The sequence below is a fragment of the Mesoplodon densirostris genome, chromosome 4 (assembly GCF_025265405.1).
Source record: "Mesoplodon densirostris isolate mMesDen1 chromosome 4, mMesDen1 primary haplotype, whole genome shotgun sequence".
Lineage (NCBI taxonomy): Eukaryota > Metazoa > Chordata > Mammalia > Artiodactyla > Ziphiidae > Mesoplodon > Mesoplodon densirostris.
This window is the reverse complement of record NC_082664.1, coordinates 9,172,348-9,190,142: the sequence shown is the minus strand read 5'-3', so window position 1 is coordinate 9,190,142 and position 17,795 is coordinate 9,172,348.

Genomic DNA, 17,795 nt, shown 5'->3' with positions numbered 1-17,795 from the left:
GGAATTCATACAGAACTGTGAAGACACAGGAAGCCCTCACTGACTTTCTCCAATGGTTTTAGCTGTTCTTATGCTAACAAGAACCCCTATGTGGAAAAAGGATTCTTATCTTGGCCACATCCAGCCGTTTGGGGTTTTATCTTAAGTGGAGGACAGGAGTCAAGTGCCCAAATCCTCCGGGTGAGACACAACCATGGCCCTTATCAAATGGGAACCTGGTCCCTCACGGCCCTGAGGATCACCCAAATCTTAGATATCACTTCTTCTCAGAAGCCTTCCCTGATTCCCTGGACTGGGTTAGGAGCTTCTTCGCTGCACTGTTGCACTGCCATTGTCTTGAACTTAGCACATTGCTTTGTAATCAGTTTTTCTCTCAACAAAGGCTCTTGAGTGCAAGGAAAGACTGTGCCTTACTCACCTCTGTGCATAAGGCCCAGGACATAGAAGGAGCTTGATGGATGCACGTTTGTTAAACAAATGACCTCTTGTCTCAGCTTCCTAAGGCTGCCGTAACAGAGTACCACAGACTGGGTGGTTTACAACAGAAAGTTGTTGTCACGGTTCTGGAGGCCAGAAGTCTGGAGCCGAGGGGTCAGAAGGGCCGTGCTCTCTCTGAAGCCTCTAGGGAAGTATAGGTTCCAAGCTTCTTTCCCGGCTGCTGGTAGTTCCTTGGCTTGGGGTCACAGAACTCCACTCTTCTCATGATGTTCTCCCTGTGTGCATGTTTGTGTCCAAATTCCCCCCCCCCTTTTTTTTTTTTTTTTTTGCGGCACGCGGGCCTCTCACCGCTGTGGCCTCTCCCGTTGCGGAGCACAGGCTCCAGACGTGCAGGCCCAGCGGCCATGGCTCACGGACCCAGCCACTCCGCGGCATGTGGGATCTTCCCGGACCGGGGCACGAACCCGTGTCCCCTGCATCGGCAGGCGGACTCTCAACCACTGCGCCACCAGGGAAGCCCCAAATTTCCCCTTTTTATAAGGACACCAGTCACACGGAAGCAGAGGCCCACCCTACCCCAGTAGGACCTCATCTTAACTTAAATTCCATCTACAATGAGCCCATTTCCAAATAAGACCATCTTTCCAGGTACGGGGAGTTAGGACTTAAACGTGAATTTGGGGGAGACCCAATTCAACCCATAGCAACTGTTTAGAAAGCTGGTCTCAAGGTTCCTTCTCCCAGACCTAACAGACAGTTTACAAGGTCACTATGACCCCACACCCACCCCGAGACAGATAGCCACACGTTGCAGAGACTCTTAGATTCAGAACCAGGATCTGAGTGCCAGTCTCCCCTCCCTGAGCAGGGCCCCGGGCCTCTCCAGGAGTGGCCTGGTGAGGATGTGCACACTAGGCCTCCAGGACTCTCCTTCTCCTTCAGGGGAAAGGGCTCCCCGACCCAAGGCCTCTCAGCCCGGGCACATCCAGTCAGAAGGTGAAGGGGAGGCCAAGCTTCATCTTTAGCTGCACCAGGCAGACTTGGAGCCCTGGGAGAAGATGAATGGCTTGAAATTCCCTGAATGCCTTCCTCAAAGGGAGGGTTTTTTTTTTTTTTTTTTTTTACATCTTTATTGGAGTATAATTGCTTTACAATGGTGTGTTAGTTTCTGCTTTATAACAAAGTGAATCAGTTATATATATACATATGTTCCCATATCTCTTCCCTCTTGCGTCTCCCTCCCTCCCACCCTCCCTATCCCACCCCTCTAAGTGGTCACAAAGCACCAAGCTGATCTCCCCGTGCTATGCGGCTGCTTCCCACTAGCTATCTATTTTACGTTTGGTAGTGTATATATGTCCATGCCTCTCTCTCGCTTTGTCACAGCTTACCCTTCACCCTCCCCATATCCTCAAGTCCATTCTCTAGTAGGTCTGTTTTTGCTGGCTTTGCTGTGAGGTCTTGGATTTAACTCAGGAACATAAAGACTTGCCACAGAGATGATCTTGCCGTGGGAACGAAAGACCTACAGACATGGCGTCATTGCTTGGCTGCTGGAGTTGCATGAAGTTCTCATTAATTAATGAAACCCACCTACCAATGATGTTCTTCATATTTGTGCTGTGTTCTTTCTCAAATGGGACCCTGTTCCTGTGACTTCAGAATTGTGGCTAAATGAAGTGACACCTGCTGGGGCAGGAGACAGGGTGAGAATGAACTGTGAATTAGGAGACGAGCCTGAAAAGCGTGTGTGTGTGTATACACATGTGTGCGCACACACTGCTTCCTATCTTTTCACAGGTTATTTTTTTACTCGATCTGACGCTCTGAGCTTGTCCAGTGTTCTGTGTATCTCGTGCTGGGCACTAAACCACCCCAAAATTTAGTGGCATAAGACAACATCCATTTCATTATATGCACAATTTTGTGAGTTAGGAAGGGGGCCAGGAATGTGAGACATCTCTGCTCCACGATGGGTTGGCCTCGGCACGGATGACTTGAACAATCAGAGGTCGCTGAGCCGCTCCACCAAGTCTGCATCTCTGGGGGTTTGGTCCTGGCTGCTGGCTGTGTTCCTTGATGCTTCTCCACCTTGTGTTTGCTAGGACTGTATTATCCAAGAGGGCATTTGCACTCACATGTCTGATGACTGGGCTGGGATGACTAGAACAGCTGGGGCTGGCTGGCTGGGCATCTTGCTCTCAATACATACCTCCAAGTGGCTAGCTTGGGCTTCCTTACAGCATGGTGGTCCTAGGTGAATTGAACAGCTGGCCCCCTTCCAGAGTGAATATTCCAGGGCTAGGCGGAAACTCCAAGGGTTCTCATTACCTAGACTTAGAATTCACGGTGTCCCTTCTCCCACATTGTATTGGCCGAGCAAGTCACTAAGGTCAGTCCTGATTCAAGAGGAAGGGAAACAAACTCCACCTCTCCATCGGAAGATTGACAGAATTTGCAGCCACATTTAAGCTTTAAAGTTCATCCTGCCTATCAGCCGTTGACCAATGCTCCAGGTGGTCTCTCCAGGCCCTTCTCCTCGGGGTCTCAAAACTACCATTCTTAACCACAGATCTAACCATGTCATTCTCCTGCCCCTTGCACACACCCACTCATGTGCACGCACACATGCACACATGCGCACACACACACTCACAGATATGGAGCTCTTCGATCGCCTCTGAAGGATACCTAAGCTCTTGGCATTCATGGCTCAGTAAGTTCTTCATGACCTGGTTTCTACTTACCTTTCTACTCCTCTCCCTCAACCCCTGTTCTCCATCCTGATTTAATTACACTGGTCCCTCCATATCCACAGGGGGAATTGGTCCTAGACCCCCACCCTCACTGTGAATACCAAATCCTCACATGCTCAAGGCCCTTTTATATAATGGCCTAGTGCAGTCGGCCCTCCATATCCATGGGTTCTAGATCCATGCATTCAATCATCTTGGCACCTGCAGATACAAAGGGCCAACTGTACTTGTAACTCCAGAAATCCCCTCGTCTTCCTTCAGGGCCTTTGCATGTGCTGCCTCTGTACCATGCCTGTTCCTCGGTCGATTTCTTCTGGCAGCAACTCATCTTTCAGAAGAAGCTTCTCTGACATCCGCCCCGCCCCATCCCACCCTACAAGGTGCACCTTTATCTTATGCTCCTTGTCACTCTGCATGGTAACCATCTGTTCAAGCATCCTTCCTCCCTTGTAGACAATGAGCTCCTTGCAATCAGGAGCCGTATTTCTGAGGGGGTTGTCTTTGCCTGGGAGAGGACATGGAAGCAGTGTGCATTTTGTGAATGTGGAATGGGTGTAGGAATTAATGCTTTGAGAACAGGCGGATGGTGTGGCCTGAGGAATGGCTTCATGTTAGAATTTCTGAGTGATAGCAATGAAGCATCAGAGCTAAGAAATAGCTGAAAAGTCTGTTTCAGCCTCTGGAATCTTGGAGCCCTGCTTTCCAAGTGTGTTCTGCCTCCCATTAGTGGCATGGAATGAGGGTAGATGCTGCTTGTGGGAAAGACGTTCTGTGGTGGAATAAGTTTGGGCAGCCCAAGATTGAATAAAATGCGCTGATGGGCATTGAAAACCTCTGAACAGAAAGTACAGGATGCCATGTTTCCCAAACTTACTTTACTCTGGAACCCTACTAGGACTACTGGTCCATGGTACACACTCTGGGAAGTTTGTTTGATTATCCCAGCTTCCCATTGATACTCTGCCCACAGCCCTTTTCAGAGGATACTCCTGCACTTAGCTCCTGATCACCCGGCAGGGGACCAAATGTCCCAGGACCCAGCTATTGGCAATTGTCAGTTACCAAGAGGTGCCCATGATATGCTCTTTTCCATGGCAGGTGACTGAGCTGTAAGGTCACATGGAATTGGGGATGGAGGCAATCATATGGGTTCAAGCACAACATAAGTGACCATGACAGTTGTTTTTTTCCCCGTTTTAAAAAATTGAAGTATAGTTGATGAACTATATTACATAAATTACAGGTGTACAATATAGTGGTTCATAATTTTTAAAGGTTATACTTCATGTATAGTTATTATAAAATATTGACTATAGTCCCCATGCTGTTCAATATATCCTTGTAGCTTATTTTATACACAATAGCTTGTACCTCTTAACCCCCTACCTCTATATTGTCCCTCCCCCCTCCCCACTGGTAACCACTGGTTTGTTCTCTATAGCTGTAAGTCTTCTTCTTTTTTTTGTTATGTTCACTAGTTTGTTGTATTTTCTAGATTCCACATATAAGTGATATCATACAGTATTTGTCTTTCTCTTGTCTGACTTATTTCTCTTAGCATAATACCCTTCAAGTCCATTCATGTTGCTGTAAATGGCAAAATTTTCTTCTTTTTATGGCTGAGTAGTATTCTATTATGTATATGGACCACTTCTTCTTTGTCCATTCATCTGTTGATGGACACTTAGGCTGCTTCCATATCTTGGCAATTGTAAATAATGTTGCTATGAATGTTGGGGTGCAGGTATCTTTTCAAATTAGTTTTTTCAGATATATGCCCAGGAGTGGGATTCCTGGATCGTTTGGTAATTCTATTTTTAGTTTTTTGAGCAACCTCCATACTGTTTTCCATAGTGGCTGCACCAACTTACATTCCCACCAACAGTGTAGGAGGGTTCCTCTTTCTCCACATCCTCACCAATATTCGTTATTTGTGTTCTTTTTGATGATAGCCATTCTGACAAGTGTGAGGTGATATCTCATTGTGGTTTTGATCTGCATTTCCCTGATGTGTAGCGATGTTGAGCATCTTACCATGACAGTTCTGTGACATATTCAAATGTCCTTTTACAATGAGGAAGTGGAGGCTTCAAGAAGTGAATGGCTTGCCCAGGGTAAAGCTGAGAGATCAGTGGTCTCTGTGCTCTAAGTGTGGGCTTTGTCCACTGCTCCACTGCTCTCAGTGGGACCCAAATCCCTCAGTTATTGAAGAATCTGGTCAACCAGGGACAGGGAACCTATGTTCACCGAGCACCTCTATGTATCAGGCTTCTTAGCAACTGTAATAAATCAGCCCCTCCCAAGAACACTGGGAACTGATATTATGGAACTTATGTCACAGATGAAGTACAACCAAGGTTGTACTTTGTTGAAGTACAACTAAGGACACACACTGGGAGTAACAAAGGGAGTTAGAATTAAGCTCCTTGGGCTTAATTCTAAATTCTGGATGGCTTGGATGTCTTTGCTTGAGTCACATGCCTGAAGAGGCTTGTTGCAGTCCAACCAGAAATGGTTTCAATATCTGCAAATGGGTGTATGGAAAGTGCAGCCCTCTGAAACATGTCTTACTCACTAGCTGGAGGTCCAGCCCCACCATGGGATTAGCTGTTGCCTGGGCTGCTTCCAGAGAAGGCTTCCGGGGAAAAGGATCAATGGCAAAATTTGTAGATCCAGCAAGGCTTTTGCAATAAAAGCTTTTTATGCCTCTTGTTCAAAGCATTTAAGTGCCTTTTAGATCACAGATTGAACCATCGACATTATAAAGTGGAACATTTTAATACCAAAATACACTTCCAGAGTAAAATTCCATTATGGGAAAAAGCATTTCACGGCACCAGGCTAGATAATTATTCTCTCACGTGTAATAGGATGTATGAAATGTTTGATGATAAACAGTTTCTCAGCACTGTAATAAGACAACTCACACCGCTCTTTGTGTGTGTGTATGTGTTGTATACACATAAGAAGTTCCATCTCATTTTGGACACCAGTTTCTTTACCCGTAAATAGTAAGAATTGGACTTGATGGGCTCCGAGGTGCTTCCTGCTGTCAGATTACATGGAAAAGCCATTTTCCCACTCTTGGTTTCCATTCCCTCATCCTTAAAATGAGGGCTTTTGAATCAATCAGGAAACTTTTAGTTGCAAGTGATAACTTAAAGTGGCTTAAGCAAAAAAAAAAAAAAAAGTAACTATTTTGGCTCATGTCACTGCAAATCTCAGGAGTGTTCTAGGTTCAGGCATGGGTGTATCCAGCAATGTTACCAGGACTTGGTTCCCCTCTGTCTCTTGACATTGGGGTCAGTCATGCTCCCTCCCTTTGCCCCAGGTTCACATTCTGGCGGCTTGGCCAAGTCAGTAGGGGGAGAACTTCTTTCTCCCAAAATTTCCAACCAAAGCCCCTGGATTGAATCTCATTGGCTAGGATTGGATCACGTGTCTATTCCTGAGCCAATCACAGTTTTCAGGTACAGTTACACTAATTGGCCAGGTCTGGGTCACATGACAACCTAGAGCAGAAGCAGGGAGTGGTGTCAGCGCCTTCCAACTGTGAAGTAATAGTTATAGAGGATGGTTCCCTTTGGAATTGTGGGAAGCTGCTGACAGAGGAAGGGGGCGAGGATGTCGGCCGGAGGAAACAACAGATATCCATTTGGGGTTAGAACCAGTTCCAGCTGGCCCTGAGGCTTGCTCAAGCTCTAGAAGCTTATGAATAATAAATGCTTAGTGCCAGAGGCACTTTTGTGATGATTAAATCCAATATTTTTCCTTCAAGTTAAAGAGACTGAGGCTCAGAGGGGAGAAGTGACTTACTCAAGGTCTCTTGAGTCTTCACTAGCAGGCCTACCACGGAAATTCAGGTCTCTTATCCTCAGCTCCATGCTCTTGAACTCTCCTCTTGGATGATAGCCATTCTGACAAGTGTCAGGTGATATCTCATTGTGGTTTTGATCTGCATTTCCCTGATGTGTAGCGATGTTGAGCATCTTACCTCCTTGACCCAAGGGAGCCTCTTCTCAATGTCTGGTTAGGGCTTTGCTGTTTATACTTGCTTCCGCTGACAGCAACCCTTTGGCCCAGCCAATTTAGGATATTTCAGGGTGACTGATGCCTTCCAAGTTTCCTTATGCAGAGTCAGGAATCTCAAGTGTGATTTCTGATTATGCTACTGATTTGCTGTGTACTCTTGGTCAGGTCACTTAACCTCTCTGGGCACCGATTTCTCAATGTGTAAATGTACCCTGATATCAAGTTCCTCCTTATTGCTTCTCTCCTCATAGATACCCTTGGAATCTCTTGTGTTCTAAAAGGTCATCTAATACATTCTTCCACAATCAGGGTTTCTGTGAAGGCTTGGCTAACCCCTCTCAGGAAGAGTTTGTATTTTTTTTTTTTTTTTTTTTTTTTTGCGGTACACGGGCCTCTTACTGTTGTGGCCTCTCCCGTTGCAGAGCACATGCTCCGATGTACAGGCTCAGCGGCCATGGCTCACGGGCCCAGCTGCTCCGCGGCATGTGGGATCTTCCCAGACCGGGGCACGAACCTGTGTCCCCTGCATCGGCAGGCGGACTCTCAACCACTGCCCCACCAGGGAAGCCCAAGAGTTTGTATTTTAACAAAGGAGTTTAAAGAGTATGGTGCCTCTCTCATAATGGCAGTGTTTCAGGCAGTGTGGGATGGCCACACGTCCGGCTCTGGAGAAGACACACCTGGGTTCAGATCTTGACTCCTCCGTGTGTGTGACCTTGAGCAGCTGGTCTAACGTTTTCAGCCTCTGTTTCCATCTCTGGAGAGTGGGGATCGTTCAGAGTGGTTGTGCTTGGGCCAGAGCAGGCTCCAAGCTGGGAGGGCACGTGACAGCAGGGGACATGCCCAGCAACACCTGGGGTCAATGGGAAATTGTCGGCACAGCCCCCTCTCTGTATCCCATTAGAGGAAATTACAACAGTGACATTGCCATCTCTGGTGTTGTGGGCTGAATCCTGTTCCCAACAAGATACGTCCAAGTCCTAACCCCCATACCTGCAAATGTAACACTACTTGGAAATAGGGTCTTTGCAGCTGTCATCAAGTTGAAGATTTTGAGATGAGATCATTTAGGGTGGGCCCTAAATCCAATGACTGGTGTCCTTAAAAGAGAAAGGAGAGGGAATCTTGACGCACACAGAGAAGAAGGCCATGTGAAGACAGAGGCAGAGAGTAGAGTGATGCTGCTACAAGCCAAGGAGCACCAAGAAATGCCTGGAGCCACCAGAAGCTGGAAGAGGCAAGGAAAGATTCTCCCCTAGTTTCTGAGCCTGCCGACACTTCGATTTTGGACTTCTGGTCTTCAACGTGTGAGCGAATACATTTCTGTTCTTTTAAGTCACAATTTGTGGCAAGTTGTTGTGGCAGCCACAGGAAACTCATACAGCTACCAACGAAAGTTTATGAGAAAACAGAAACTGTGTAAGTTCTGTGGTGTTGACTCAAACTGCCTTTCTGACTACAAGGAAATTCTCATCTCTATCTTTCTCTCTCTCTCTCTTTCCCCTCCCCTCTATTCATTCTCAGCATGTGCCCTATCTTTATGTTCAGTCTGATTAACCATGGAAATTTCCCCTACTGAGCTGATTAATCAAAATACTGAGTCATTCATATTACACTTAGAAATTCCTGATCGTGCTTAAAAACAGTCAGTAACAGATATGTACAGATAAACCCAACTACAAACTGGAGTGATTATTGGTGATTTAATTCCCTCCAGGATCATAAGAGGGGGTGAAATTATATGGCAGGAATGCATTTTTAATGATATATGTTTACTAATAGAAAATATATTAATAAATTATACATGCATAGGCTTTGGTGAGTCAGCCATCCCAAATGACTCATTTGTTCATTCAACACATTTTTATTGGACTGTGTACCAGGCACTGTGCAAGCCCTCTGCTCTTAGGAATCTTTCTAGTGCAGGAGACAAACAGCTGAATGTGCAATGACGTTGGGTGTTGACTTTGGTGGTGCAATGACGTTGGTTGTTGACTTTGGTGGTGAGTGCTTTAAAGGAAGGATGCAGGGTGCTGAGAGAGGGGAATTTGAATGCAGTGGTTGAGGGCATGGGCTCTGGAGGCAGAGCCCTTGGATTTGAATCCCAGCACTGCCACTCATTACCTGTATGCCTAAAATAAGCTACTGACATTGTTGGGTCTCCCTTTCTTAGTTCCCTAATCCTTAGACATAGCCCTTCTTCTTCAGGCCTGGAACATTTTGGGTTTCATTGAACAGCCTGAAATTAACTAGAAATTAACCAACCTCCTCTGACTTGGTAGGGCTCAGACTCCAAACTCCCTTGCAGTGGTTAGCAGCTGAAATCTCTGCCTGCTCTTCGAACCTTCCAATTATTGTTTCCCTTTTGGGCAGCCTTGGAGTTTTGCTCATGCAGGTGCAATCCATGGATCAGCCAAAGATTTTAGGGGTGTTTATACAGAGGCTTTAGGGCTGCCCTGTGGCTCTCTCCATTCTGAGATCCTCGGCCCCTCCCCAATTTCCAGTTTGTTCAGACCCCACCCTCTGACTCTTCAGGCTAAAAGGACTGTGGCTTTCTTTTTGAGCTCTAGCCACCCTGTGGACTGTGGACTGCGGAGTGTCCTCAGTGGAAAAGTCGGATAAACATGGATCTCCTGCAGGGTGGCTCCCTTTTTTCAAGGGTCAGATCCCCTTCAGTCTCTGCCTGCTGTTGGCTACTGTCCTGTGGGAGGTGAGTATGAATAAGCAATTCCACCATTACCACCAGAATGCTCTGATTTCTTTTTTTAGTCCACATTTGCTCCTTGGGTTAGTTCATCTGTCTCATGGATAATCCATTCTCATTTCTAACAACAAGCTGACTATATGCTGATGATTCCCGAGCTTGTCTCTCCACCCTCTGAAATCTGTGTAGATGTGAACATAAAGGTAGAGAAAAGGGCCTTGAAGACCTAGAAGTTGCAGCCAAAGACGAAATGCTAGCAGGAAGCACCACAAAAGAGCATTCAGAAAAGGAAAGAGAACCTTGGGCAGAATAGTGTTATAGAGGCCAGGAGGAGAAAGTGCTTTAAGGAGAGAGAATGGGCAATGGTGGAACAGAAATCTTGTCTTGTTTATCCCTATCCTGAGAACCTAGCACAGAGCCCGGGCCTTATTAGGCGTTCAGTAAACCTTTGTTAAACAGTAAATGAATAAACTTCAGTTTAAACTAGCGGATGCCTCGAAGGGCTCTGAATCCTCTTAAAGGATTCAGGATGTCCTGAATCCTCTTAAAGCTGCTTAACAGATTTTTAAAACACCCGAGGCCTTATCTCTATGCTAAGCTAAGACCAGTGATAGTCAGGAGAAAGAATGATCAAGTTCACAAATTGTCCTGTGGCATATATATAATATATATATAATATATATATATATATATATATATATATATATTATATATATATATATTTGTGTGTGTGTGTTATGCGGGCCTCTCACTGTTGTGGCCTCTCCCGTTGCGGAGCACAGGCTCCGGATGTGCAGGCTCACTGGCCGTGGCTCACGGGCCCAGCCACTCCGCGGCATGTGGGATCTTCCCGGACCGGGGCACGAACCCATGTCTCCTGCATCGGCAGGCAGACTCTCAACCACTGCGCCACCAGGGAAGCCTGACTTATATTTTAATTCTCAAAGATAAATGTTACCTCAGGTCATGCTTTCTGCCTCTGCTGCAGGTGTTAGCTTATGAAAATATTGGCTGAGCTCAGCTCCCTGGTGTGAAATGCAAATCCTGGGAAATTACAACCTGGGTTTCTTTTATTAATGGTCACTAATGGTTTGCAATCAAGACACACCTGTTAGAGGCAAAACAGTTGACTTATTTGCTTGACGTGCATATAATTTATCAACAGCCTGATTATTCATTCTCTCTCAAGGTATTCACCAGAGACAAATAGGCAGAAAAAGAGGGTAAAAAAGTCCACTGATCTAGTTTTAGTAGGCAGTGTGGAGTTATCATGGCTTTGGAGTCAGACAGTCCTGGGTATAAAACCCCATTCTGTCACTAACGAGTCACAACCACAGTTAAATGTCCTGTTCTCACCTGTTAGGTAATGATAATCAGACCTGCCTTTCAGGGTTGATAATGAGGATTAAATAAGTCAGCGTCCTCTTAAGCCTTCCCATAACAGATTTGCTTTTTCATTCCAGTCCCCTTTTGCTATTTTCTAGGAATTCTGTTCATCTACACTTGAGCTTGACACTTATCTCATGAGCAGATCCCAGATTTCTGAAGATCTGGGGCCATGTGTATTCTTCATTGTGTAATCCCACATTCCTTTTGACATCAAGGAAGACCATAATCATTGACATCATACAGCTCAGTTCAAATCCTGCCTCCACCACTTATTGGCTATATGATTTTGGGCAGGTTGCCTAAGTTCCCTAAGACTTAATTTCCTCACCTGTAAAATGAGCTAATAATGGTACCTACCTCATAGAGCTACCGGGAAAACCAAAGGAGATTCTAGATGTAAAGTACTTGGGACCATGTCTGGCCCATGGTAACTGCCCAAATATGTTGGTTGCTATTATTTAAAAATATTTGCCTATAGACTAATTGATAGGCTATGGGTTTAGTTAAAGCAAGGAGTTAGTGATGGTGAGGATGCGTGGAGTAAAGGAAACATGCATTTCCACACAGTGACTATATTTGGCAACAATTCTCTCCAATTCTCTGGTGATAAAAGGATTCTGTTTTGCTCAGAGCCCCTTTGAGTCTCATAATAATGCTTATATATAGTGTCTTTTGTCCCAGAATCTTGGAGCAGCCCTGAAATCAAAACATAACATGAGTTGGATGGTTGCAAAGATAAAAGCAACAATTTGCTTTTGTCTTTGGAAAAGCTCTCCTTCTTTTCGTAGTTTACAACTTGGCAGCTGGATGTGAACACGTATGTGTATTTGACCTGGGTCTATGGCAAACCACTGACAATACATGATGACAGCTGCTTGTAGCTTGGCTCCTGGAGACGGAGTGACATGAGAAGTGGACCTCATGGTGTTTGGAAGGAGGAAAATAAGAGAGGGATGAACAGAAGGAGGAGGCAAAACCTTTACTGAGTGCCTACCAGGGGCCAGGAATTTCACACATGCTCTCTCATTCAATCCCAACAACTGCTAGCGTTTGCTGATGAGGGAGGAAGCTCAGTGAGGTTAATAATTTATCCAAGGTCACACAGCAATTAAATGGCAGAGGGAGGTTCCAGACTCAGGTCTGTTCTCCTCCTATCACATTACCACACTGCTTCCCTCTTTCTCTAAGGTTGCTTGTCTTCACTTTCAAAAAGTGTGGAGTGGGAAAAAGGAGGAAAGCTCCATATCCTTGGGTGTTTGAGAGTGTCAGATCCAGTATGCAGTGCGGGGAGTGGGATGAAGGGGAGAGATGATCCAGAGAGAAGTTCTGAGGAAGCAAGCACCAGGTATCCTAGAATTTAATAAATTCTAAGACTCCATCAGTTCTAAGATGCCCCATTATTTTATGTGCTACGAATAAAGAAAAAATAAAATCACCACCAATTACAGCTGGCATTGGTTGTAAGACATACTGTGATTTCAGAGACATTAAAATGTGAAAAGCTTGCATGTTAGAATTGCTATGTCATTTAGCAAGGCCAGGTCCTCTCCTGTATTAGCTGAAGTTTAGTGCAGGACATAATGACCGTTCTAGGTATTTTAAGTACAAAGGGATTTAATATAGGGAGTTAGGTACTTGTAAAATCACTGAAGGGCTAGACTAGCAGGCACTAGTGAGAGCAACACAGAACTGCCTTACTAGGAAGCCACTAGCTCTGCCACAATCAAAAGGGGGACGAATGAGGAGACTGCCGTTGGGAGCAGAGAGGTTAGGAATTCTCATCACTTGCACAGTTAGAGGGAACACAGACTACCACTCCCACTTCTGACACCAATTGCCAATTTAGTAGGGGGTTCCCCAAACCACCCTCGGTTTCGACAGTTTGCTAGAAGAACTCACAGAACTCACTGAAAGCTGTTATACCCATGGATATGTTTTATTATGGGGAAAGGATGCAGATTACAATTGCAAGGGCAGAAGCAGAGGCCAGGAGGGTTTGGAATGTGGAGCTCCTCTGCCCATGGAGTTAGGACGGTGCTACTTTCCCAGCATCAGTCTGTGACAATACATGTGGAGTCATTGCCAGCCAGTCACTTAAGCCTCAGTGTCTAGAGTTTTTACTGGGACTCCATCGCAAAAGTATGATTCATCGCCCACATGCTGATCTCAGTCTCCAGTCCCTGTGGAGTTTGACTTATACTGTGTGGCCCAAAGCACCCATCGTAAATTGCATTGTTGGTCCTTCTAGCATGGCCAGCCTCCTCCCTGTGTCATATTGTTGGAAACAAAGACACTCCTATCTGACATTCCAAGGTCTTGGAGATCACCTTGCTGAGGACAAAGACCAGAGCCCTTTTTGGGCAAGGTTAAATTCTTTACTACACAAACTCACAACTGTACCTGCCACCAACACAACTGCTTTCTGACACTGACAGCATTAGACAAATGGCACTGGAACACTGCTGCAGAAAAATCCCAAGGCTTCATTACTGTGTTGACACCTCACTTTGCCTCCAAATCTTCCTTGAGGAAGCTCTCTGGTGGAACCTAATTTGCATCCAGAGTCCTAAGCATTAGGGTGCCTGGGAAACGCAGGTGTTAGCTTTGCAGCCTCTGCAGCAGGAAATGACATCGGAAGGCAGTAGAAATGTGTGTGAGTGTCGGCAGACCGTATCCGCCACTCCTCCCGACAAGTGGGCAGAAAGCAACCCATCCGCTGGCAGCTCACATCCTCCTCAGCTCAGGGAGTTTCACCAGTACACTGTGAAACTTTTCAGTCACTCTTGGAGGCTCGCACATGAAATTTTTCTGTACCATTCATCTCTCAAATCTTGGGGAAGACACATAACTGTGGCATCCTGAAAACATGCTCAGGAGATATAAACACATGAAATGAGTGGTTGGTGCACTGCATGTAGAGTGGTTAAGTGTTTGGTCTTCTGAATTAGCCTAAACCTTGACTTAAAGCCCAAATGTATCACTTACTAGCTATGTGACTTGGATCCGTTACTTACCTTCTCTGAGCTTCAATTTCCTTCTCTCTGTAGTCAGGAGAGGGATAATATCAAATGCCAAGGGTTACTGTGACGATTTCTTGAAATGTTGTTTGCAAATTATTAGTAAATTCCTGAAAAGTGCTTAACACTCAATAAATGGAAGCTGCCATCATCACCATCATCATCATCATTTTCAGGACGAAGATAAGGACAAGCAGGAAACATTTGCCTAGGACTTTAAAACCTCATTCATCCACTTCTGACCTCAGAACAATCTATAATCATTAATTATTGTACCATTAAATCCAAAAGAACCTATCTCTGCTATTGTGGAAGACACTAGGTAAGTTCAGCCGAGTAACTAGGTCAGTGTTACCTTGTCTATGAGGCCTGGCAGAACAATTTGTTCTGCTTCCTGCATGCTCACTGCATGGAGTCTAAGTGCCACCATATTATCTCATTACATTTTCCAAGAGTCAGCAGCTGTGATTGATATCAGGATGGATTTGGAGTCAGCCAGCTCTATCGGCCACCAGTAGCAGTACGACCTTGAGCAAATCATTTCATTTCTCTGGGATTTTGTATCCTCATCTGGACACTGGGGATTATATTACCCACCTCTCAGGGTTACATGAAATGGTTTTCCCAATACATAATAAATAAATGCTCATAAAAATCATAGTTACTAGAAGTTGTGAACACGTCTGGCTCTCCCACTGGATTATGAATCTGTAAGGACACTGTGACTGGCCCACAATAAGTGCTCAAAAGTCCTTGCTAAAATGGAAATAGGGGCTCTGGGCCCCTGGAATGAGATGAGACATCAAAAGGGAATGGACGAGTAGGAACCAGGGCCAGGGTACTCAGAAGACTTCTGAACATAGTCTGTTCCTCATTCCTCTCTCTTTCCCCTCCTCCCAAGAGGTAATAATTGCTTGGGTGGTTGTTAGGATGCCTACACTGAGCAACGACACGCTAGCAGCTTTGTTCCAGGAGGATCAAAGCCCTTCTCAGACACAACCTCATCTACCTCCCATCAGCCTTGGGAGGCACAGAACTTGTTGGTCCAGGATGACTGTGCCCATTCTACAGATGAAAACAACAAGGACAAGGACTTCTGAACTGACTCACTGGTAGATCCAGTGTCTGCTGAAGACTGCCTGGGCAGTGTTGCTTCCTAGTGACTATCATGCTTGTTTGAATTTCACAGACTGAGTTTCTGCCATGGCCTAGCTACTACCAACCTCCTCTCCCTTTTCCAAAGTGCCCTGTATTACTGTTCCCATTCTGTGCCTTTATACTTGGGTTGGAGAGTTCTTGGAAATAAAAGAGGACACTCCAGGGCCTATGTGGCAGATCAATACAGATCCTATGCATAGATCCTCAGCTGGTCTGCCCTTGATGGGCAGCAGGAACAATATTTATTAATTGGGCTGAACCCAGTCATGGGCCACACTGCTTTATCCATGATAATCCTTTGTCAGAGAATCCCTTTACCTGACTATGCCAGCATCTTGTACAAATCTCTATCACAGTATTGACATTATTATGCTATAAGTGTCCTCATGTACTGAGGCTGGGCATAAAGAACCAGTAAAAACAACATTTGGAAGTAGATTTGAGGGCCTGGAATCATTTAAACTTTTTGAATTTTTTTCCTGTTTCAGAACTGAGATAGCGTATGTGAAAAAGGACAGTGTGTAATATATAGTAAGGCCTCCTTAAACATTCGTTAAACCAGAACCCCCAGATTTCCCAGAGGTTAGCCCAATCCCTGGCTCACAGTAAGTGCTCAGTAAACATTTGTTTGGACTGTATAGATAGTTTTGAATATATGGCAGGACTATACTCGTGAATATTTCCTCCCAAGTTCAATTCTTAAATTCTAAAGCCCAGCCCCAGCAAGTCCTCACGGGTCAATCTTCTGCAGAATCCTGATGTTGATAGCAAGCTATCAACTCATAAACATTCATCGAGGGCCTCCTGTGTCCCAGGGCTGTATCCCCACCTACAGCACCTCAGATACACAGTCTCTGTGACAGCAGCTTGGAATAATGTCCTGCCATGCTCTGCACTGGTAGGACATCTCAGCACGTGTTCATGGTGCCAGAGAAGTTGGCAATTGCCTTGGGACATGGTTGCATTTAAGCATCGTTTAACAGTAAGTCATCTGAGTTAGGATGAGGGAGCCATGAGTTCCAGAATAAATACATTCCATTCTCACCTTGGAAAACTCCAGACACTGTTGCTGATTTAAGTGTCTTTCAAGGCCAGCCAATTGTCAACCCAGTGTGGAATCAGGGACATTTCTTCTGCACGTGTATGGTGAAGTTAGGGGAACATGGTCATGATGTGACAGATAAGTCTTGTTCCAAGTCTTCTTAGCGTGTGTGTGTGTGTGTGTGTGTGTGTGTGTGTGTGTGTGTGCGTGTGTGTGTGAAGAATATCTTTCTCTCAATGGATTCTGGCCACAGATTCTTGCTGGGGAATTCCACACCTGTGGGATGTGTGAATCTTGAGACCTCTTTGCTGACAATTAATCATCGAGTGCTCACCTGGTGCATGTGTTTCCATCTTGGTCTCAACAAGAAGCAGATGACATGTTTGAAACAGGGTTTATTTGAAGAGAGTTTATTTGTAATGAGAGTATTGCCAAAGTGTGAGGGTGGGAACCCCGGCGATGGGGCAGTAACCTTGTCTCAGCAGCAGTCGTGGTGTGATCAGTTGCAGGTCTGAGGCACAAAGGGAGGGAGCTGTCACTGCAAGCTGGAGGGGAGGGCCAGGCAGCAGTGGTCTTCAGCTGAGGGCCCCAGCCAACTGGAGGTGACCTTGCCAACAAGGATCCAGGGAAATCCTTACCTTCAGCAACAACTCTCTTCCCTTCCACTTCTCTGTAGGGTTCTCTACTGGCCAAATCCACCAGAAGCCAGGGGCACAGGAACCTGGAAGTGGTTTGTACAGCTCAGCCTCCTGGGCTTGAGGGCAGGCTGGAGGAGCATCTGCAGCACGTGGGGGTACCTGGAGGGGCAAAGGTGGGTCATCAGGCACAATACTGCACTGTCCAATGGACAGAGTTCACGCAATTTTGGGGTCCACTCAAAGAAAATCATACAAAAATATCTTACCTTGGCAAATTAAAAAAAACCCCAAAGCTATTAACAGAAGGCTTTGGAAGAGACCTGTGCTTAAGCTTCATTACTGTAGTTTCATTGTAAATCTCCCTCTGCCTATGGCTTTGGTGATTTTGACCTAGAACAGAATCCCAGCACTCAATAAGCTTACAGTCTCATGGGTAATGGAGGCGTAGACAACTGATTAGAATTACAAAGCAAACTGTGACGTAAGAGAATTACAGATGGAATACTACAGAAGGTTAGGTAGGCATTGACATAGGCTTTGACAGACAGGTAGGATTTAGACTCATGGCTGTGAATGGACAGAATAATATTAATACTCTACGATTTATTGGGCATCTACTAC